Here is a 23,266-nt window from a genome sequence, read left to right on the forward strand (position 1 = left end):
GTGTTTACCAACCACACATCCAGACAGAAGCAGAAGTTTAACAAACTACAGGAAAAAAGACAGACAAGTCCAATGCTCGACAATGCACGCATTGTCATCAATCTGACAGACCGTCAACTCTCACCAGAAGAAACCTCCATCTTGGCTAAGGGAGGAAACTTTGCAGTCACCCCCACCAGAATTCCTGTGGAAGACATCATTGCAAATGTAGAAGCTGCCATCCGTCATCTACCTGAAGAGGAAGCTGAGGAAATAAGAGGAGAGACAGCCAGGATTCTACGAAAGGCAAAGCTTCCCACCAGCAATATAACACGCAAGGAGAGAAATGCCATCAAGACCCTCAATGCAGATCCAGACATCATCATTCTACCAGCTCATAAAGGCAATGCTACAGTGATCATGAAAACGGAGGAATACAAAAAGAAGATTAAGGAACTCCTGGACCCCTCCACCTACAAAAAACTAAAACGAGATCCCACTTGCAAAATCACCAGGCTAACAAATGCGCTGATCAAGAATTCCTCACTACATCCCGACACACACAGCAAACTATGCAAGACTGAAGCACAGCCACCTAGACTATATGGACTCCCCAAAATACATAAAGATTCAGTCCCACTCTGACCCATTGTGAGTGCCATTGGTTCACCGACATATGAATTAGCTAGACATCTGGCAGATCTCCTGCAGGACCACATCGGGAAAACCTCGTCTTACATCAAAGATTCAGCAGATTTCATCAACAAAATCAGTTCTCTGAAACTCAATCCACAAGACATACTTGTCAGTTTTGATGTTGTATCCCTGTTTACCAAGGTTCCAGTAAAAGACACTATTGCACTGATTAATCAGATTTTCCCAGAGGATGTAACAGCCTTATTCCATCATTGTCTGACAACCAGTTACTTCCAATGGGACAACGAATTCTATGAACAGATGGATGGGGTGGCCATGGGGAGCCCACTCAGCCCAGTTATAGCAAACTTCTACATGGAACATTTTGAAAAAACAGCTCTAGAATCAGCACCCCACAAACCCAGTGTATGGTTCCGGTTTGTGGATGATACATTCATCATTTGGAGCCATGGGGAGGAAGAATTGATGGGGTTTTTGAATCATCTCAACAACATCCACCTGAACATACAATTCACAATGGAGAAAGAAAGTGAGGGAAAACTCTCATTCCTGGATACCTTGGTCATCCGCAAAGCAAACTTTCAGTTAGGTCACAAGGTCTACAGGAAACCAACTCATACTGATCGGTACTTACACAAAAACTCCAATCACCACCCCCGACAGAAAAGAGGCATAATGAAAACATTAGTGGATCGTGCAAGACGGATATGTGAGCCGCGCTTTCTCAATGAGGAAATTAATCATCTAAACCACGCACTTCAGGCAAATGGCTACTCCAGAAATGAAATCCGAAGAGCAATCAAACCCAGGATGAATCAAACAACCAAGGAAAAACAGTCACCTACAGGAAAAGTGTTTTTGCCATATATCAAAGGAATTACTGATCAGATGGGAAAGCTTATGAAAAAGCACAACCTTCAAGCAGTATTCAGACCCACCCGAAAAATACAACAGATGCTACGATCAGCAAAAGACAGCAGAGACCCCCTCACCTCTGCAGGAGTATACCGTATACCCTGCAGCTGTGGACAAGTTTACATCGGGACCACAAAGCGTAGCATCCAGACAAGAATAAAAGAACATGAAAGACACTGCAGACTTGGACAGCCTGAAAAATCAGCAGTGGCTGAACATAGCCTAACTCAAACAGGGCACAGTATCTTATTCCAGGACACCAAAATACTGGACAACACTTCCAACTACTTTGTCAGACTGCACAGGGAAGCCATTGAAATTCACAAGCATTAGCAAAACTTCAACAGGAAAGAAGAAACCTTAAGAATGAACAGAGCATGGGCTCCAGTTCTGAAAAACACCAGGCCAACAAAACACTCCACACCCGACAATAGCCCTGCAGAGAAGATTAGCACATCAAGCACCAATCCATATGCAAAAGAACCTCCTCAGGATACAGTGAAGCCTCCCGCCATTAGCATTCCACACCCTGGGAAACTCTTACAGAATGACTCAGCTCAACCCCACCCCTCCTGAGTAGATACAAATGACCTACATCTTTTCCACACTGTGACACTGAGAGATCTCTGTCTTTTGGTGCTACACCTCTGAAGATGCCAGCCACAGCTGCTGGCGAAACGTCAGGAACTACAATGCCAAGACCACGGCAATACAGCCCGGAAAACCCCCAACAACCATCGTTCTCCGGCCGTGAAAGCCTTCGACAATACATCGAAGAAAGGATTATTATTTACATACCTGTGGTTTAAAGAGATAGCGAACTGTGGGAACGGAGAAACATCGTGAGAGAAAGTAGCGGTGCGATGACAGGGAAGGAACAGGAAGTGCATCATAAACATTGAGATGGAAGGCTAGAGCAACTGTGAAGGGAAAGGCGGAAGCGGAAGTGCACCATTTTGAAAGAGGGCAAGGGCAAGCCCTCATTGCAACCGGAAGTGGGCCATCTTGGAGAAGGGTAAGGGCAAAGCTTCGATTTAAAACCATAGAGAGAAGACGCCCGCCATTTTGGACAGTTAAAGCGCTAACTTTTGGAGAAAATACTAGTAAAACAAGAAATTTAATTTGGGAACTTAAATATTTAAGCCATGGAATTGCAAAAGAGAGCAGACTCGGGGGAGTGGAGCAAATCGAGCCCCATGATGTCAAAAAAGGACTGGCAGTCGTCATTTGATAATTTGGATAAGAAAGTGGCTGAAGGCAACAAAGAACTAAAAGATGTAATACAAGAGATGATGAAGGATCTCAAGGAGACAATTAAATCTGAAGTGGCAGAGTTAACAAAGAGTATCGATGAGGTCAAGAAGAAACTACAGACGATGCAGCAAAAAGTTAATGAGGTGGAAGAAAAGACGGAGAACCTAACCACTACATTTAAAGCAGAAACCACAGGCTTGAATGAAAGAGTGGCGGTGATGGAATGTAAATATATGGAGAGACAACTTAGATTTCGTGGCATCCCAGAGGAGGAGGGGAAGGTAGCCCAAGAACAGATATCGGAAATACTAGCAGAATTCTTGAATAAAACCATGGAAGAGATCATAAGACATGTGGACGTGGCGTACAGAATTAATTCAAGATATGCAGCTCAAAAAAATTTGCCTAGAGATATGATTGTGCAGTTTACTATCAAAAAAATGAAAGAAGACATTGTGAGCAAGCAATTTCAAAACCCACTGGTAACGGAAGGAAAAAAGGTGAGAATAATGAAGGAGTTACCTAAAAAAATCCTGATAGAAAGGGAAAAATATAGAGATCTGACTCAGATTTTGAAAGAGTTAAATATAAGATGTAGATGGGAGATTCCAGAGGGTCTGAGTTTTGAATTTCAAGCAACTAGGAGAACTATCAGATCGCGGCATGAGATGGAGATGTTCTTGTTGGACAATGATAAAGACTTACCTAAAAGACCCAGAATTTGATTATGGAGTATAAAGTAATATCATGGAATGTAAACGGACTTAACTCACCTTCCAAGCATAAAACTATTTTTCATTGGCTATCCAAACAACGTTGTAATATAATTTGTTTACAAGAGACCCATGTTAAAAAACAAGATCAAAAGTACTTAAAAAATTACAAATTAGGAAAAGAATTTGTCGCTGCATCAAAACAGAAAAAAAGGGGAGTTGTGTTATATATCAAGGAGGAGCTGCAACCTAAAATGATATTTAGTGACCCTGAAGCAGATATCTTGCGGTGGAAATTATTTGAAACTCCCAAAAGACACTAATAGTAGGGATTTATGTACCAAATGGAGCTAAAGACAATTTTTTTAAAGAATTACAGAAGCAATTAGACGGAGTGACTTATTCACAAACAATCCTGGTAGGGGATTTTAATGGAGTGGTAAACTTACAGGAAGACAAGAAAACAAAGGGGACTCAAAAGAAATGGGGATTATTGCCAAAATCTTTTTTTGAAATACAAAAACAAGAAAATTTGGAGGATGTGTGGAGAAGAAATAACTCCAAAGCCAAGCAATTTACCTATTATTCGGCAAGACACTCGTCGCTATCGAGAATTGATATGATCTGGGCCTCTAAAGAATTGGCAATATGGACTAAAGAGGTTGAAATTATGCCCAAAGTAAGCTCAGATCACAATCCAGTTATGTGGAGATTTGGGAAATGTATTAAAAAATTTAGATGGAGAATTAACGAAGATTTACTGCAACAGGAGGGCAATTTAGATTTATTACAGAAAGAAACCAGATTTTTTTATACAATATAATTTGAATAAATCTGTACCAACGTATAAAGTATGGGATACATACAAAGCTGTAATGAGAGGTGTCTTAATGGACTTAAATGCAAGAGACAAAAAAATAAAAGAAGAAAAAAGGAAAGAAATTCAGGAAAAGATAAAAATCCAAGAGACTCAATTAAAGAATAGACTGGGGGAAAAGAAATTACACCTGGAGATAAAGATTCTGCAAGAACAATTAAAAGCAATGGAGAACAAAGAATTGGAATGGGAATTGAAGAAACTAAAACAAAAAACATTTGAGGGTGCCAACAAGCTGGGGAAATATTTAGCTTGGCAATTAAAGAAGAGGAGGGAAAAAAGAGTGATAACTAAGATTATAGAAGAAGATAAGACGTTAATGGATCAATCAGCCATAAGTAGAGCATTTTATAAATTTTATGCCAAATTATATCAGAGTAAAGTGGTAAAGGAGGATAGTATTGATCAATATTTGAGCAAAATTGACTTACCAAAGCTATCTGAGAAGTGGAAGTGAAAACTAAATGCTGAAATAGAGTTCATCCAAGTGGTAAGATATATAAAGACCAGTGTACAGCAATCGTAGTAAATGATGAATTAACTAAGAGACTGGAAATATGGAAGGGTACAAGGCAAGGTTGCCCATTGTCTCCGCTGTTGTTTGTCTTGATATTGGAAATTTTATTGATGCAGATACAAGAAGACAACACCATAAGAGGTATGAAGATTAAGCGATTTACGTACAAAGTCAGAGCTTTTGCGGATGATGTAATGGTTATTGTAGAGGATCCAATCCAAAATATGCCAAGATTGTTGGATAAGATAAAAGAATTTGGTGATTTGGCTGGATTTTATGTTAACAAAAGAAAATCTAAGATATTATGTAAGAATATGGTGAAACAAAGAAAACAAGAATTAACGGAAATTACCAACTGTGAGGTAACACATAAAGTAAAATATTTAGGAATAGAGCTTACTGCTAAAAATATTGACTTATTCAAGAACAATTATGAAAGGCTATGGCAACAAATTGATAGAGACTTAAATGGAATAAGTTGAATTTGTCGTGGCTGGGAAGAATAGCAGTAATTAAAATGAATGTACTTCCACAAATTATGTTTTTATTGCAAACAATACCAATAATAAGAGACAACAAGCAATATGACAAGTGGCAAAGGAAAATATCGGACTTTGTATGGGCAGGGAAGAAGCCTCGAGTGAAGATGAAAGTTTTATGTGATGCCAAAGAAAGAGGGGGATTACAATTACCAAATATAAGATTATACCATGAAGCAATATGTTTGGTGTGGCTTAAAGAATGGATGTTGTTAGAGAATCTTAAACTCTTAACTCTTGAAGGATATAAAAAAAATTTTGGTTGGCATGTGTACTTATGGTATTGAAAAGTGGATACAAAAATTGCTGTACATGGCAGAAATGGACAAAACGACAAGAAAGCTGAAAGAACAGAATCCAGAGGAATTCTTTAATTACTGGGGGAAACTAAAACAGTATTTGGAAAAGAAGTGGGACGTAAAGGGAGAAATGTGGGTGCTAGATAACTATTAATTTGACAGAAGGGAAGAGAGGGCGACCTTAACAAGAGGAGAAGAGATAAGTTAGAAACAGGTTGTAATTGTTAATTTGATATTATGTTTTTTATAGTTTAACATATAATATCTATTTTAGTAGTATATTAGAATGAATAAGAAAAGAAAAAGAGATATAAGTAGTAGATTTAGACAGCGGGTTGGAAAACTGTTGGAAGTCTGAGATAAAGGGGGGAGGGGAAAGGGTGGGGGAATATGGAAATGAGGGTATTAATAAAAAAAATTGTAATATGAAATTTTACTCACCCAATAAAAATCTTTAAAAAAAAAAGATTTAAAACAAGTGTTTGATGAAAAAGAAGCTGATGAGCTTCCTCCTCATAGAGGCACAGAATGTGCTATTGAACTCATTCCAGGGGAAAAGTTGCCTAAACAAAAATTGTACTCTATGAGCCCAGCAGAAAGAAAGGAGCTGAGAGAGTTCATTGAAAAAATTCTGGAGCCGGGATTCATCCACCCCGCCAGCTCCGCCCATGTGGCGCCTGAGTTATTTTGCAAAAAGAAAGATGGGTGGCTGAGAGGGTGTACTGATTATCATGGAATAAATTCTGTGTCCATGTCAAATGCTTACCCCCTCCCTTTAATCAGAGACTTACTCAGTGTGGTGGCACAAGGGAAACTTTTTTCAAAGCTGGATCTAAAAGATGCTTACTTCCAAATCTGAACAAGGGAGGGGGATGAATGGAAAACCTTTCCATTCCTTTCGGCCTACAGAGGGTGCTGGGTGTGTTTATGAATTTAATTAATGAAGTGCTGCATGAATACCTGTTCAAAGGTGTGGTTGTTTGCCTAGATGATATGTTGACTTATTCTCCTGATAAAGAATCCCATGTGGATTTATTGGCGAAGGCTTTCATGGCCTGAGAACGATGGTTGTTGTGGATTTTCTGGGCTGTATAGCCGTGGTCTTTTGGTTCTACACCTCTGAAGATGCCAGTCACAGCTGCTGGCAAAACATCAGGAACTACAATGCCAAGACAGCCCGGAAAATCGACAACAACAATCCCATGTGGAATTAGTCAGAAAGGTGCTGACCGCTTTTTAAAAAGCAGAAACTACCAGTAAAATTGTCTAAATGTGAGTTCCATAAAGAGGAACTGGACTTTTTGGGATACCGAGTCTCACATCAAGGACTTAAAATGGACCCGGCAAAAGCCCAAGCCATAGTAGGGTGGGAACCCCCCCAAAACAAGAAGGCAATTGCAGTCCTTTCTGGGGTTCGCTGACTTTTACCAGCCCTTCCTAAAGAACTTTGCTCACATTCACTCTTCCCCTAACAGACCTGCTAAAAACCAAGGGGAAGGAAACGCAAGGGAAAAAACCTAGTGCTAAATTGATTTGGACTGGAGAATGTCAGAAAGCTTTTGAAAAGCTGAAAAAACTGTTTGTTTCAGAACCGGTTCTACAGCACCCAGATGAGAACCGAAAATTCGTGGTCCAGGTTGATGCTAGTGACACTGCCGTGGGGGCAGGGGAAATTGTATCCCTGCACATATATCTCCAAAAAAATATCTGAAACTGAACGCAATTGGAGCGTATGGAAGAAAGAAGCTTTTGCAGTGAAATTTGCACTTACCACTTGGTGACATTGGTTAGAAGGGGCTAAAGTACCTTTTGAAGTGTCGACTGATCACAAAAACTTAGAAGCGTTATGAACCCTCCCCCTCCCCCATAAACTGAACAGTTAAGATGGGCGGGATTCTTTTCCAAATTCAACTTCATGTTGAAGTACCTCCCTGCATGATCAAATTTCCTAACGGACGCATTTTCACACATACCCCAACATGACAGCCAGAAGGAGGAGATAATTGATAGTTTTCTCACCAGCTCAGTTGGGAGGAGCAGTGATGACATGCAGCCAAGCTGTGAAAACACACAGCAGCACGAAACCTGATCTCTCAGAACAGGGAGAGAGACTAGAAGCTGAAACAGAAGGGAAGGGGTGAAATGTGACGAAAGCTGAACTGAAACAGAAAGGGGATTGCCACTGGTACAGAAAGGGCAAACTATACATCCCAGCCAGTTTAAGAAATCTTGCAACAATGCCATGATGCCAAAACAGCTGGACATTTCGGGTATCTCAAAATTTTACACTTATTACAAAGACAGTTGTGGTGGCCAGCGATGAGAAAAGATATTTCTTAATATGTATCTTCCTGCCCAGTGTATATAATGGGAAAATCTAGGAGGGGAAAAACCGTTGGACTCTTGCAACCTTTAGAGACTGTGGGCTGTAATTTCAATGGACTTTATCACTGACTTTCCCCCCTCAAAAGGACACAAAGTCATTTTAGTAGTGGTAGTAGTATTTCATTGCTTGTACTACAATTCCTACTGCTAAAAAAAAAGCCAGCCTGTTCATAAAACACATCGTCAAACTGCTCTCCTTTCCTAATAAGGTAATATCCAACAGAGGTCCACAGTTCGTTGCCAACTTCTGGCAGGAGCTTCTCAAAATTACAGGAATTGAACAAGGTCTTAGCTCCACCTACTATCCAGAGAGCGAAGGGCAATCGAAACACACAAATCAAGTGCTAGAACAGTTTTTAAGATGCTACATTAACTATCAACAAGATGATTGGATTGATTTTCTTTATTTTGCCTAATCTGTATATAACAACAACTCAATACACAGCTCTACAGGAGCGACTCCTTTTAAAATAGTACACTGATATGAGGGAAATGCCTTGCCCTTTGCTACAACCCCTGGATCCCAACAGCCAGGAGATTTAGAAGAACGGTGGACTAATTTAACTTCCCAATGGGGAATCATCCAAAAGACTTCAGACAAAGCAAAAGAGGACTAGAAGAAATTTGCTGACAGAAAACACTCAAAACAATGGAAACTACAACCAGTAGAATTTGTATACATTTCCACGAAAAACATTAAAGGAGAGCAACCTAGCAAAAAATTGGGGTGGAGATATTTAGGACCTTTTCCTATAAAGAAATTAATCAACAAAGTAACTGTAGAAATTGAACTTCCCAAGAATTCAAGACAAATCCACCCAGTGTTTCACTTTAGCCTTCTGAAAAAGGCTCTCCCACCTGACCAATGGCATCCAGAATGGGAGCCCCCACACCCAATGCTGATAGATGGACAAATTCATTATGAAGTAGAAGAAATCCTGGATTCTAAAGTAAAGCACAACAAACTTTTCTACCTAGTCAGGTGGAAAGAGTCAGTGTGGCAAAAAAGGCAAACTCAGTCTTGGGTTGTATCAAAAGGGCCATTTCTACCTTAGCCGGAATGAAGAGACAGACACAGGCTTGGAGATAAAGGGCCGTTTATTAATACAACAATAAATATAACTATAACTAAGGCAAGGGCCAACTAAGCGGTACAGGTCAAGCCACGGGGTCAACCCCGGACCTCCGCCTTGACCTGTCTGGGAGAGCCCCAAAGCCCCGGGTGTAGGCCATCCATAAAATGCCTGCAACCCAGCCAGCCAGGCGAATGGATCCCCCCCACAAGCTCCTAACGCCCCAGCCATACAGCATGAGGGAAGGGCTTGACCCTGGGGATCCCCGCAGGCGTCTGCCTGTGCTGTGGTAGCCATCACAAGCATACCGCACTGATGGCAGACCCTGTTCCCCACCATGGGGAAATGCCACTGGGTGCTCACTGACCCGCTCCCTATTCCTGAGAATCTCCTGCCACTGCAAGGCCTCTGCTTAGGCCCCGGTGCCCCACAGGTGGCTTAAGGCCGACCTCAGCCCTTGCCAAAAGTCATCGAGAAAGATGTCATTGCCAACGTCTAACCTACAAGTACAACATTCAATGCTAAGAATAAAAACAGAAGAAGAGTTGTCCCCTTGTTATGGATGGTTTCAATATAGACAGATCAGAGATCTTTATAACTCGGACTGCTTAAAAGGAGGTATAAGAATGGAAAATTCTGAACTAGAAGAAGTGATGCTACAAGAAGGCAAGAAAGAAATATCTAAAATTTATAAATTACTTCTGAAATGGCATACGGAGGATGAAACAGTTAAAACCCAGATGGTGAAGTGGGCAATAAACTTTCATAAAGAAATAACAATGGAGGCGTGGGAACACCTGTGGAAAAATACACTGAAGATTTCAACTTGTACGAATATTAAAGAGAATGTATATAAAATGATCTACAGATGGTACTTAACATCAAAGAAAATTGCGTTAGGGAATACGAATATGTCAGACAAATGCTGGAAATGCAAAAAGCATGAAGGATCATTGTACCATATGTGGTGGACTTGTGAAGTAGCTAAGCAATATTGGGGAGATATAACTGAAGTAATTAATGAGATTTTACAAATTCAAATAAATAAGAACCCAGAATTGTTGCTACTGAGCTTGGGGATGGAAGGTGTTCAAATGCAGTATAGAACATTGCTATTTTACATGACTACAGCGGCAAGACTTTTGTACGCGCAGAAGTGGAAAGTACAAGAAATACCAACCATAGAAGACTGGATTTACAAATTGCTGTACATGGCAGAAATGGGCAAAATGACAAGGAAGCTTAAAGATCTTGACCTAGGACAATATATTGCTGATTGGGGGAAATTGAGACAATATTTAGAGAAAAAATGGGATGTGAAAGGAGAACTGTGGCAGTTTGAGAATTTCTAAAGGGTGGTGTTGTAAATGGAGGAGAGAAGTGACTTTACCATTAAGGGGGAAATTTAATTATAACAATCTAAGCTAATTTTATGGATATATTAGAAAATTTATACTATACACTATAGATAATATATTATGATGTATGGCGTTAGTATATCATACTGCATACTATATTGGGATGTTATTATATGTTATATTATAATGCATGCTATGTCATATTGTATGGAATAGTATATAACAAATACTATATTGATAGTATATTTGATAGAGAATATGCATAAAAGAACTAGAACATGTTTAGAGTAAGTGATATTATGATCTATGTGTTGCAGAAAAACATATGTTATGTTATATTACAATACATGCTATGCTATATTGTATGGTATAATATATAACAAATACTATATTGATAGTATATTTGATAGAGTATATGTACAAAAGAATTAGAATATGCTTAGAGTAAGAGATATTATGATCTATGTGTTGCAGAAAAACATAAGTGAAATAGAATTAAGCAATAAAAGGGGGTAAGGGTTGGAAAGCTGTTGGAAGTCAATAGGGAGGTGGGAGGAAAAGGGTGGGGAACAGAACTAATTAGATATGAAGGGGACGTATGTATAAAATTTGAAAATTCAAACTCACCAATAATTTTTTTTTTAAAGAGAAAGATGTCATTGCCCTCTGGAGGCAAGTGTACGCCATCCTTCCTATAAAGGTGGGCTAATTCGGCCCTTATCCTAGGGTGCGGCAAGTAAATCCCCAAGCCCTCCCCTAAGGGTTTCTTCATGGCTCTGTTGGCCTTACGGATGGCCCCTTCAATGGCCCGTGGGTCTAAGGCCTCCTGCCAAACCCGGCGTTGCAGTATCTCAGACCAGAAAATAAGCATGTCCGGCCACCGGCAGCTTATCTCCCGAAGGTCATCAGCTGCCTGCAGTGACAGGGGCTTTCCCTGCACTAACCCAAGGTCATTCCCCCCAAGGTGAATGACCAGAATATGCGGGGGCGGACCAGTCCGCCTCCCAAACAAGAGTGGTAGCAAGCCAGGCCAACGCAGGCCACGCCGACCCAGCCACTCGACCATGGCCACAGCACTCAGCCCCAACTGGGATCCGATCTGTGTTCTCCTGGCTTGATGGGCAGCCCAGAACACCATGCTGTGTCCGCAAATCAGGATACTGTGCTTCCCCAGTACCGACGCTGCACCTAGGAAAGAGCAGTTAGTGTAGGCAATTAATACTGCGGCAGAGGACGGATATAGGAGTGAAACGCACCCGACCGCCATCTGCCTACCCTCTGTATGGCCCGCTGGGGGTACCTCATGGCAGCAGCCGTAGAGGCAGCCCCAATTCGAAAAGAATGGGTACCGAACTTAACCCCCATCAATCCAAGCCTACTAAGGGCCTTCTCTGTAACAGCCCCAAACTGAAACCAGGTCAAAGGTGCCCCATCCCTATGTCGAAACAGAACCCCCTGAGCCTTCCCCCAGACCTTCACATAGTCCTGCAAAGCCTGAACCGGGCACAGCTCACGGTCGGTGCAAGGCCCCAAGAGCAAAGTAGCCCCCACTGCTCCTGGTCAGTTTTAGACCTGCGGATCCTAATGGATACCTTGTCCTCTATGAAGGAAATATCCTGGGCCAGCAAAGCCCTGCCAGAGGCATCCCTGCGGGAATGAACCACCAATTTACTAATCCGCAAGGCCCCAAAAAAGGCAACCAAAGAAGCCGCATGGAAGAGCCTCTGCTCATAACGCGAGGAACAAACCTCAGCCCAAGTTGCACCCAGCCCTTTAAGCACCGATGGGGAAATGGGTTGCCTTTGGTCCCTAGAGGGCCCAGCTTCCCTGGACCAACCTTCCAACATCTTACAGAATCGAAAATCCCCAGTGGCTTTGGGCAGGCCACACGCCTTGCTAACAAAGGCAAGAGCAGCCAGCTGGCCCCTAATAGACTTGACCGAAAGGCTGCGCCCCCGCTGCACCACACAGAAATGGATCAGGTGCTCAGGTGGAACAGGACAGAGCTCCCGAAGTCCTACTGTCCTCCTAAACTCAGTGAACTGCCTGACTGCCCGGTCATAAGCTTTCCGTGTGCTGGGAGCTAAGGCTAACTGGATTGCTCAGCTCGCTGCTTCCTCCCAAGCTGCCACAGCTCCCCGGGCATCTGCGTTGGCCGCCGATCGGCTTCTGGAGCTAGGTGCCAAAACCGTTCCATCTGTTGGCAAGACAAAACGTCTGCCACACCATTACTTGCTCCAGGAACGTGTCTGGCCCTGAATACTATATTCATCTGCAAGCATTTAAGAGTAAAAGCCCACACCAGCCTCATTACCCTAGGTGATTTTGAAGATAAGGAGTTGACCACGTGCACCACTGCTAGGTTATCACACCAGAAGTGGATCGTGCAGTTAGCCAACTCCTGCCCCCAAAGCCACACTGCTACCAGCAAAGGGAAAAATTCCAAAAATGTCAAGTCTTTGGACAGTCCCTGCTGCACCCAATCCGTAGGCCAGCGTTCAGCACACCAATGGCCCCAGAAATAAACCCCAAATCCCAGGGACCCCGAGGCGTCAGAAGTAACCTGTAGCTCGGCTTCAAGCAACAAGTCCTCTCTCCAAAACGTCACTCCATTGAAGGACCGCAAAAATTCCTGCCAAAGCCGGAGATCACTCTGAATAACCTTGCTCAGACACAGCCTGTGATGGGGAAACTGCAAATTCCCCATGGCATCGCGTAGGCGCCTCAAAAACCCCCTACCCAGAGCAATTGCCTTGCAGGCAAAATTCAAGTGCCCAACCAACTGCTGCAATTCTAGGAGATTCACCTTACTCCAACCCTTAAACTCAGCAATTCTACGTTTAAGGTCCTCAACCTTGTCAACAGGGAGCCTAAAAGACTGCTAGACTGTGTCCAGCTCAATCCCTAGGAAAGTTAAAACAGTGGAGGGGCCCTCAGTCTTCTCATGTGCTAACGGAACACCAAGTTCCTCAGTAAGCACCACAAAGCCAGCCAATAGCCTGGCACATTGCCCGGTACCACCTGGCCCAATGAACAAAAAATCATCAAGGTAATGACAAGTATTAGGGCAAGCCGTGCGGCGATGCAGCTCCCATTCCAAAAAGGAACTGAAGCGCTCAAATGCCGAACACGATGTAGAGCACCCCATGGTAAGGGCCCTATCCATATAAAATTTGCCCTCAAATGAAAACCCCAGCAGTTCAAAATCCCCTGGATGTACCGGGAGGAGGCGAAAGGCCGACTTTATGTCACACTTTGCCAATTCAGCACCTACCCCGCACCTCTGCACAACCTTGACCGCCTGGTCAAATGATGTGTAACGGACCGAACAAAGATGCTCCGGAATGGCATCATTCACCGAACTGCCCCTAGGAAAAGATAAATGGTGTATAAGGTGGAACTCACCAGCCACCTTCTTAGGCACCACCCCCAATGGAGAAACCCTCAAACAAGGAACAGGAGGAGCGTCAAAAGGTCCGAGAGCACAGCCCTCAGTGCACTCCTTCACAGTCTTAGCACATACCACACCTTCCATGCCAGCCACTGATCGAAGGTTGGCTGACATAAAAGGTTCCCGTTGGCCCTGGAAGGGGATGCGAAAACCAAACTCAAACCCAGAAAGCAGATACATAGCATCATTGTGCCGAGGGTACAAATGCAACAAGTGTTTAAGGACCCTCAGCCTTACCAGGCTGGGTCCCTTTTCCAGCTCCCTGCTGATTGCCCCCACCCCCAAAGCGCTTACCCCACCCCCTTGCTTGGACTTGGGGCAGGCTGAGTATGGATGGGGGCCACTGCAGGAAGGACACTCGTGTCGATACTTACAAGCCTTCCGATTGCACTGCCCCTTGGATGTAAAATCCCAGCAGAGCATCCGAGGTTGAACCTGCTGCCCCGCGGAGGCGCGGGAACCAGATGCTAGTTGGGAACGTTGAATCAGATGGCCACTATCAGACCTATCTCCAGAATTAGGTTTGGCCGGGGACATGACCTGCAGCCACAGCTGCTGGTGCACCTGGTCCCACGGTAAACCAGGATTCATAGCGGCACACATCCTGAACTCCTCATCATACTTGAGCCAGGCCACCCCCACAAAACTAGTGTATCCCTTGTAAATAATGTCTATGTATTGAAAAAGAGACACAGTCCTCCAGGGCTGCGCTCTAGCCAATACCCCGGCGTAAATCAAGAACCCCAGTAACAATTTTAACAATTCCAGTCCACCTTTCTATGCTTAATCTTCTCTTTATCTCTCTCATCCAGATCGCCCTTATCCTTCTTCTCCAGTTCCCTGAAGAGAAGGGTCAAGACATCCACATACTCTCCTTTCAAGATCTTCTCCCTGGTGGCTTGAGTTAAGTGGTCACCAAGAGGCAAAGCCGTATCCCCAAATGGTAATGCTCTGTACGGCACCATTCCATAAGGCAATTGCCAATGGGGGGGAACACCACTGACACCCATAGCCGTATGGCAAGCCCCCAGGCTGGGGTCCAGAGGCTGTCGAGGCACTAGGTGCCTGCTGTTGGCCATAAGAAGTCCCGGCCCCACTCTGCCAGGTTGCAGGAATCGCCGGGGGCCATGCAGGGACAAAATGTTGTGTAGCTGGTGAAGTGCAGCCAGGGGGCGTGGAGGCAGTAGACTGACCCCAGGGCCCCCAAGGCCAGGTGCATGCCTGGTGAGGCAGAACAGACTTACCCTCCTGCACCGCCGGCTCAACTGCTATGGCCACCTGTCTGCAGTCCACAATGGACTCCTGCTCAGCTTCAGTCCCCTGTACTTCTTCTGGTGGCATGGCTGTCGCCTGGCTGCTTCCTGGTTCACCACGCTCGGATGCCGCCGCCTCCTCCTCCAGAGCAGAAATATGTATCAAGATGTCTCTCTGAAATACAGCATTAGAAACTTTTTAGTGGGTCAGCGTGCCCGAACCCCGGAGCCCCCAGGCCGAGAGCTCACACAGGCTTGCTCCAAAGCAGCCAGCCTATTCAGAAGCTCCTGCCTGCTGGGTCCACCCTCCTCATCGTCAGAAGAGGACAGCGGGGCAGGGGGAGGCCTCTTTGCAGGACGCTTGGCTGGCTGTTTGCCCTTGGATGGGCCACCACCCTTCTTGGGTGGCATACTGCAATGTGACAAAATGGCCGACAGGCACAACCTAAACCTAAGATGGCCGCCAATAAGTGAAATAAAGCAGGCCCAGTGCATAAGTGCACAAAAAACAGATAAGAGGTAGCGTAAAAGCCCCCCTGCTCAAGGCCCCACAGGGAAAAATTACCACCACCCAGTGGCCAAAACTATAAATGAGAAACAAAGCCCCAATCCCCAGGAAAAGCTGAGATGGGGAAGCTCAGTGTCTAAGCCCCAACAATCCAAGTAATAGGGAGGGGATGGGGGGATGGGGGGGATGCCCCGTTAAACTAAGGGGGACAAGCCTCTTAACTAGGCCTATCCACCAGTGCCATGCACTGGCAAGCACAAGCCCCTCCCCGGGTCCAAGAAGGGAGCGCCCAGAAAGGCCCCGCTCCCCTGAGACGGCTGAAACAAGGCCAAAGAGGCTGCACAGCCACCGCCGAGGCTGCACAGATGTGCCGCCGAAGCAGCGCCTTGCCTCCGCTGCCGCTTGCCACAGCCGCCCAAAGGCTCAGCGACAATGTGGAGAAGCGGCAGGGAGCACCCCGAAAAGGCTCGCTCCTGCCGAACCCAACTCGCCGCCGAGGCCATAGAGCTGCACAGCCACTCAGTCAAGGGCGCACTGCCAAGGCCGGGCCCTGCTGCAGCCACCGCGCTGCCGCTGCGCCACCGCACCCAGAAGCTCGGCTGCAACCCGACAGGTGCCCAGCAATTGCCCAAGCCGTCTGCTGCCGCCGCTCACGTCCCTCGCTGCACTCCTGGGTCCACCTCCCACTTCAGAGAGAGGGGGAAAAGGCTCCTTCTCTCTCCGAAGCAGAAAGGTGACTGCTGGCCGGGAGAGCGCAGCCGCCTGCTAGGCAATGGCTCCGCCCCCCAGCCAAATGTCCCATATGCCCAGGAAGGGAGTTTGCCCCTCCCTCCAGGCAAGGCAGCAATGAACGGCCCCCAGCCTATGCAGCTTTGCTGCAGCTGGGCATGCCGAATTGCATCGAAATCGCAGGAGGTCACAGTTCCTCTCTATATTGCCTTGGTCAGGCGGCAGCAGGAGTACTGTATGCTGAGGGCTGAGGGCCTTGGGAATGTTTAGTTTTGAGAAGAGAAGATTGAGGGGGGACATGATCACTCTCTTTAAATATTTGAAAGGCTGTCATTTGGAGGAGGGCAATGAGCTGTTCCAGTTGGCAGTAGAGGATAGGACTTGAAACAATGGGCTTAAATTACATGCAGAAAGGTACCGGCTGGATATTAGGAAAAACTTTTTCACAGTCTGAGTAGTTCAAAGGTGGAATCAGCTACCCAGGGACATGTTGAGCTTGCCCGGAAGATAAGCAATTAGAAACAAGTCCATACAACTATAGTTATCCTCTGCATGTACTCAGAGGCACTGATGCAAAATACCTACAATGCTTGGCAGATATGCTGAAAGCCTATCTGACACTAAGAAAGTACATAGTTGCTATGCAGAGACAGGCAATGGCAAACCACCTCTGTTTGTCTCTTCCCTTGAAAACTTTACGGGGTCACCATAAGTCAGTTGTGACTTGATGACAGTTTACATTCACACACACACAACCCATGGAACAGGTTCAAACATTATGAATAGATGAACTGTTTAAAGTAAGATCATCTCCCTGTTTGTGTTTGGCAAACAAACCATGAGTTGAACCAGTGGATATTTATGCACCCCTAATCCAAGTCACTTTCTAGGCATCCCACCTTCTGGTTGGTAGCAGCAGGGCTTTAGTACCGGGATCTTTTGAAGGGATCTTCCAAGTCTTCAGGGGGGATTGGTGGAAAACTTTACAACACCTTACAAAAAAGACTGGGTAGCAGCATGAGAAAAAGTGTATGCCTCCTCTCATGCCACCCTGGTAGGGTTCAAAGTGGCATCTAAAGGAAGCACCTCAGCTGCCTGCCTTGGACCCCTAATTGCAATGGCCCTCGTGCAGGAGCTGATGATAGCTAAACTACACCTGTCACTCCCTCCTCTGTCCTTACCCCCTGCCAGTTTGGCTGGTGGTTACTTGGGTTGCACTGTCTCTGCACTACCATCTCTCTCTTCAGCATTAGCCTATTTCGTTGGGAGGATTGGCCAGGACTGGTATAAATGCCCAAAGCCTGGTTCTCTGTCCTTGACTGGTCAACAGAGCCTGCTCTACCTGCTGTATCTCAAAACCTTCTCCTCCAGCTTCCAGCTCCATCCAGGCGCCCAGACCGTGTATTACATTTATATTCTACCCTTCCTCCAAGGAGCTCAGGGGAATATGCATGATTCTCCCTCCGCCAGTCTATGCTCACAAGCCCTCTGTGATAAGCTAGGCTGCAGAAGAGTGATGAGCCCAAGGCCAGCTGCTGATCTCCTATGGCAAAGTCGGGATTTGAACCTTGGACTCCCCAAGCCTAGTCTGGCACCATAATCATGATGTTGCACTGGAACCTCTCGGTCTAGTCTTCACCAATGACTTTCCCTACTCCTGACAGGATAATTTCTTGGAGAAAGGAAGAAGAATGCTGTTGAATTTCTCACCCTTCAGGTTCAGCTGCCAATTTCCATTTCATTTCTTTCTTATGCAAATTGAACCAGTGAATCTTTCTTTATCTGGTTCTTCATGTGGATTTTTCCCCCATGGGAATGTTAACCCATTTCTGCTATGTTATTTTTGCACCAATTGTGTGGTCTGTGAAAGAGAATAAATGAACTGAGAACACGAGCACTGACAATGGGCTCATGCTGGAAACAATGCAGTGAATTGGGAACATTCATGCATTGTTGGTGGGATTGCAAATACATACAAAATTTGGGGGAAAGTATAATTAAGAAAATAGAGTCAATCACATCTTATATGGTTCCCAAATCCCCAGAGGTTGTAATGCTGAGCTACTGGAAGGATCCTTCAATACAAAAAGCTAGAATAAATTTAATCCTCACACTTTTATCAACAGCTGAAGCAGTAATAGCTTCCAAATGGAAACAGAAAAGCCATCCAAAACTTTCAGACGGTTATAACCATCTCGGGGATTATTTCATAATGGAGATGATTTTGGACTGCCTAGCCCAACTAGATTCCCCGAATTACACATCTCACTTATTGGAACAATTGTTTCTAGTCCTAGAATGCCTCACAAGCAATGACTATATGACTCAGACCTTTACAAAAATGTACTATAAAATGTTGTCTTACCTCTGACCAATTTGTTAAGGAAAAACGATCCTCATTTTATTCTGTATAATAGAAGTTATGGCTTAGTATAATTTACAAATGTAATATAAACTACTAGGTATGTCTACTATTGATTGCATAATTTTATAGTAATTATTTTTACTTAAGATGTTAACAGTTCAAGGTTATTATAATGCTTGTAAATTTATAAAAGTTAATGAAAAATTGTTAAAGTTACTGAAAAAATGTAAATAAAAGAAAGAAAATGGGCTCTTGATGAAAACAACTCATGATGACAAAATGAAAAAGTGCGTATCTGTGGATCCCTAAAAAGAACCAAAAATAGAGAGCAACTGTATTAATAGTTGATAATGTCACCCTTGCTGATGAAAAGAAAAAGGTTAAATGATCCATTGAGGTCTTAGGGGGCAGAACAACCATTGATTTTCATACATCTTCAGAAGAATGTTGAAAGCAGAGCCATCCCGTCGTGCTGATACCACTCAAAATTATATTCTTCAGATTCAAGCGACATAATACAAATGCTACCTAAATGAATTTTTGATGACATTTTGTTTTGTTTGATTGAATAGTTGTTCAGATACATGAGCCAATGAACTCTTTAAAAAAATGTACATCAAAATGGAGAGCTTTGAATAACAGGATTGAGAAAGGCTGTCACACTTCTACTCCATCACATCATCGAGGTACTTAGTCTAGGGGGAAAAAATACTTGAAATAAAAGTTACTTGGCAACACCACTATGCTTTCTGTGTTTTTGAATCGGTAAAAACCAGCCATCATAAATTCTTCGAAGATGCTTTTATAGATTCAGATATGTTACAGCAAATGTCAGCTTCAAAGTGAATGTTAATATTTACTGATCTCTGCCAAATGTGAGGAAATCAAGATATTTCTCTGTAAATCATAATTTCAATGTGTTTTTGATAATGTCAAAACTTTATTTGTATATCTGTGACTTATTAAAAACATTTAATGAACTTCACTCAAACAACAGGTTGCCCAGCCTGAACAACCTGAGTGTCAGTCCCTGGCAGTTAGGTCCCTCCAAGCCCTCCACAGTTCACACACAGGAGTTCCAGTTGAAGCAACTTTATTAGAGATCCATTCAGTTCAGGGCGTTCACCCAAAGGTGGCCATTGGCAGAAGTGACAATTCGAACAAAGGCATTGCTAGTTATAGGGAAACTTCCTGCCCTTTGGGGCCCATTGACATTCTGGTGCAAAACCCCAAAGAAGTTACATGGGAACTGATTAGTTTAGACTAAATGCAGTACAAAGTGAAAATATCCCAGTCTCTGGGAAAAGATACAATGTTCGCTGCTAGCAGCTCACCTTCAAGGACACTTGCTGGAAAAGGGAAAGTAGGTATTTTCAACAGATAAGGGAGAGGCCCCACTGTCTCTCCTGCATTTTATGTTAGCAGTTTACACACTCTCAGATGCTATAACAGAATACAACTTCCGCAAAACAGTAATGATCAGCACAAAATGCAGAATACAATAATGGCAGGCTTGCTGGCACACATGACACTGAGCTTGTATAAGGTCAGGTGTAACCCCATTGGCTTCTTTTTGACACCTGACAACTGCTTAGCTAGATGCTGCCACCTGCCCTTTGGCCACCTGCCTGGGGGTGGGGGTGGGGGTGCCAAAACAGCAGAGAGCAAAGCAGCAGTTCACACTTCTGGCAATCCACCATAGTAGTTCAAAAAGCAAACAGCAAAGTTCCCAGGTCTAGTTTAATGATACTTCAAGTTTTACCCACTTGTAAATGTCCAAAGCCAGGCACGACAGAAATATGAATAGTGCCAAAATTTGGCTTCTTGAATGCTTATGATTCTCTAGGCCCTGTTGTATGGTGATAATATCACTGGTGTGAGGCCACACCTTGAACTTATTATTTTGCACTGAGCCTTTGAGGGAAAGTCAATTCAGTGTCGGAGATTCGTTCTGAACAATAGGCAGACCGTCATCTGCTCAAAGCAAAAGTTAATATGGCTGCAATATCCCAGAAAAAGGTGGGACCTATTAAAATGATTCACCCACAAAGGTTCATGGATGCTTCTAGATTCCAAAATGCCCTGGGGGGTTTTAGGATTTCAGGCACGTGCAGCAGGAGTTTGAAATGCAATGCTCCTCAAAGCTATTGACAACAAAGCTCCTCATCAACCTCTCCATTCCTTGGTTTAAAAGCCAGCCCCATGGTTTACCAGAGTGACCTAAAGAGAGCTGGAGGATGCCTAAAAAGACAATAGCATAAAATTCATGCTGAAACTGATAGTGCATGCTACAAAGCCCATTGGAAGACCTATGAAGCTGCAATGAGAGCAGAAAAGAAACGTTATTTTTTTGCAACCATTGCATCAACTAGTTCTTGACCATCCCACTTGTTCAACATATCTCATTTTAAATAAATTTTTACTGGGTGAGTAAAAATTAATATTACAGATTTTCAATTAAAACACTCACTTCCATGTTCTCCCACCCTTTTCCCTCCCCCCTTAATCTAAGACTTCCAACAGTTTTCCAACCCGCTGTCTGAATCTACTACTTATATCCCCTTTTCTATTTTTAACGGTCTTAACACATTACTAAAATAGATAATATATATTAGATTAAACAAAACCTAACCTCAAACTATCAGTTACATTATGTTTCTAACTTATCTCCTCTCTTCTCTTGTAAAGATCAGTATCTCCTCCTTTCTGCAAAATTAATAGTTATCTAACAACCATAATTGTCCCTTTACATCCCATTTCTTTTCCAAATCCTGTTTTAGTTTACCCCAGTCATTAAGAAATTCTTCTGGATTCTGTTCTCTCAACTTTCTCGTCATTTTGTCCATTTCTGCCATGTACAGCAATTTTTGAATCCAATTTTCAATAGATGGTACTTCATGCGTCTTCCACTTCTGAGCATATAAAATTCTTGCCGCTGTTGTCATATAGAATAATAAAGTCCTTGTTGCCTGGGAATCTCTTCTAATTTCAGATTTAGCAACAACAGTTCTGGGTTCTTATTTATTGGGATTTGTAAAATTTCAGTCATAACTTCTGTAATATCTCCCCAGAACTGCTTTGCTACCTCACAGGTCCACCACATATGATATAATGAACCTTCATAGTTTTTACATTTCCAACACTTGTCTGACATTTTGTTGTCCCCATATGCTATTTTCTTCGGCGTTAGGTACCATCTATATATCATCTTATAAACATTTTCTTTAATATTGGTACAAGTCAATATCATCAATGTATTTTTCCACAAGTATTCCCATGCCTCCATTGTTATGTCTCTATTACAATTTATGGCCCACTTCACCACCTGGACTTTGACAGTTTCGTCTTCTGTATACCATTTTAAGAAAATCTTATAGACTTTAGAAATCTTTTTCTTGCCTTCTTGTAGTATACTTTCTTCCAATTCAGAGTTTTTCCATATAAATCCCGATTTTAAACGATCCTTATCATATAAGTCTTTAATCTGTCTGTATTGGAACCATCCATAGTGAGAGGATAATTCATCTCCTGTTTTAAGTTTAATCATATTTTGCTCCATTTTCAACACCTCTTTATATGACAAACATTCCTCTCTGTTGTAAATTGTTCTCGGGTCAATAACTTCCAGTGGCACCACCCATGTCGGGATACCCTCATCCAAATATTTTTTATATTTTTGCCAGACCGTGTAGAGGCTTCGTCTAATGTAATGGTGCAGGAACATAGAGTCCGCTTTAATTTTAATTCTTTTTTTTTAATTCTATGTTTATTGTTTTTCCGGCCGAAGCCATAAGCCATACAAACACCAACAAAATATGAACTGTACACTTGAACATACCCAATTCACACAGACATAACCGCTTTAATTTTATCATACCATAAGTACGCATGCCAACCAAAGAGTTTCTTGTATCCTTCAAGTGTTAAAAGTTTAAGATTCTCTAACGTCATCCATTCCCTGAGCCACACCAAACATATTGCTTCATGGTATAGTCTTATATTTGGTAATTGTAATCCCCCTCTTTTTTTGGCATCACATAACACTTTCATCTTCACTCGAAGCTTCTTCCCTGCCCATACAAAGTCCGATATTTTCCTTTGCCACTTATCAAATTGTTTATTGTCTCTTATTATTGGTATTGTTTGCAATAAAAACATAATCCGTGGTAGTACATTCATTTTAATTGCTGCTATTCTTCCCAGCCATGACAAATTCAACTTATTCCATTTGATTAAGTCTCTGTCTATTTGTTGCCATAGCTTTTCATAACTGTTCTTGAATAAGTCAATATTTTTAGCAGTAAGTTCTATTCCTAAATATTTTACTTTATGTGTTACCTCGCAATTGGTAATTTCCATTAACTCTTCTTGTCTTTGTTTCACCATATTCTTGC

The sequence above is a fragment of the Eublepharis macularius genome, chromosome 15, assembly GCF_028583425.1.
Source record: "Eublepharis macularius isolate TG4126 chromosome 15, MPM_Emac_v1.0, whole genome shotgun sequence".
Lineage (NCBI taxonomy): Eukaryota > Metazoa > Chordata > Lepidosauria > Squamata > Eublepharidae > Eublepharis > Eublepharis macularius.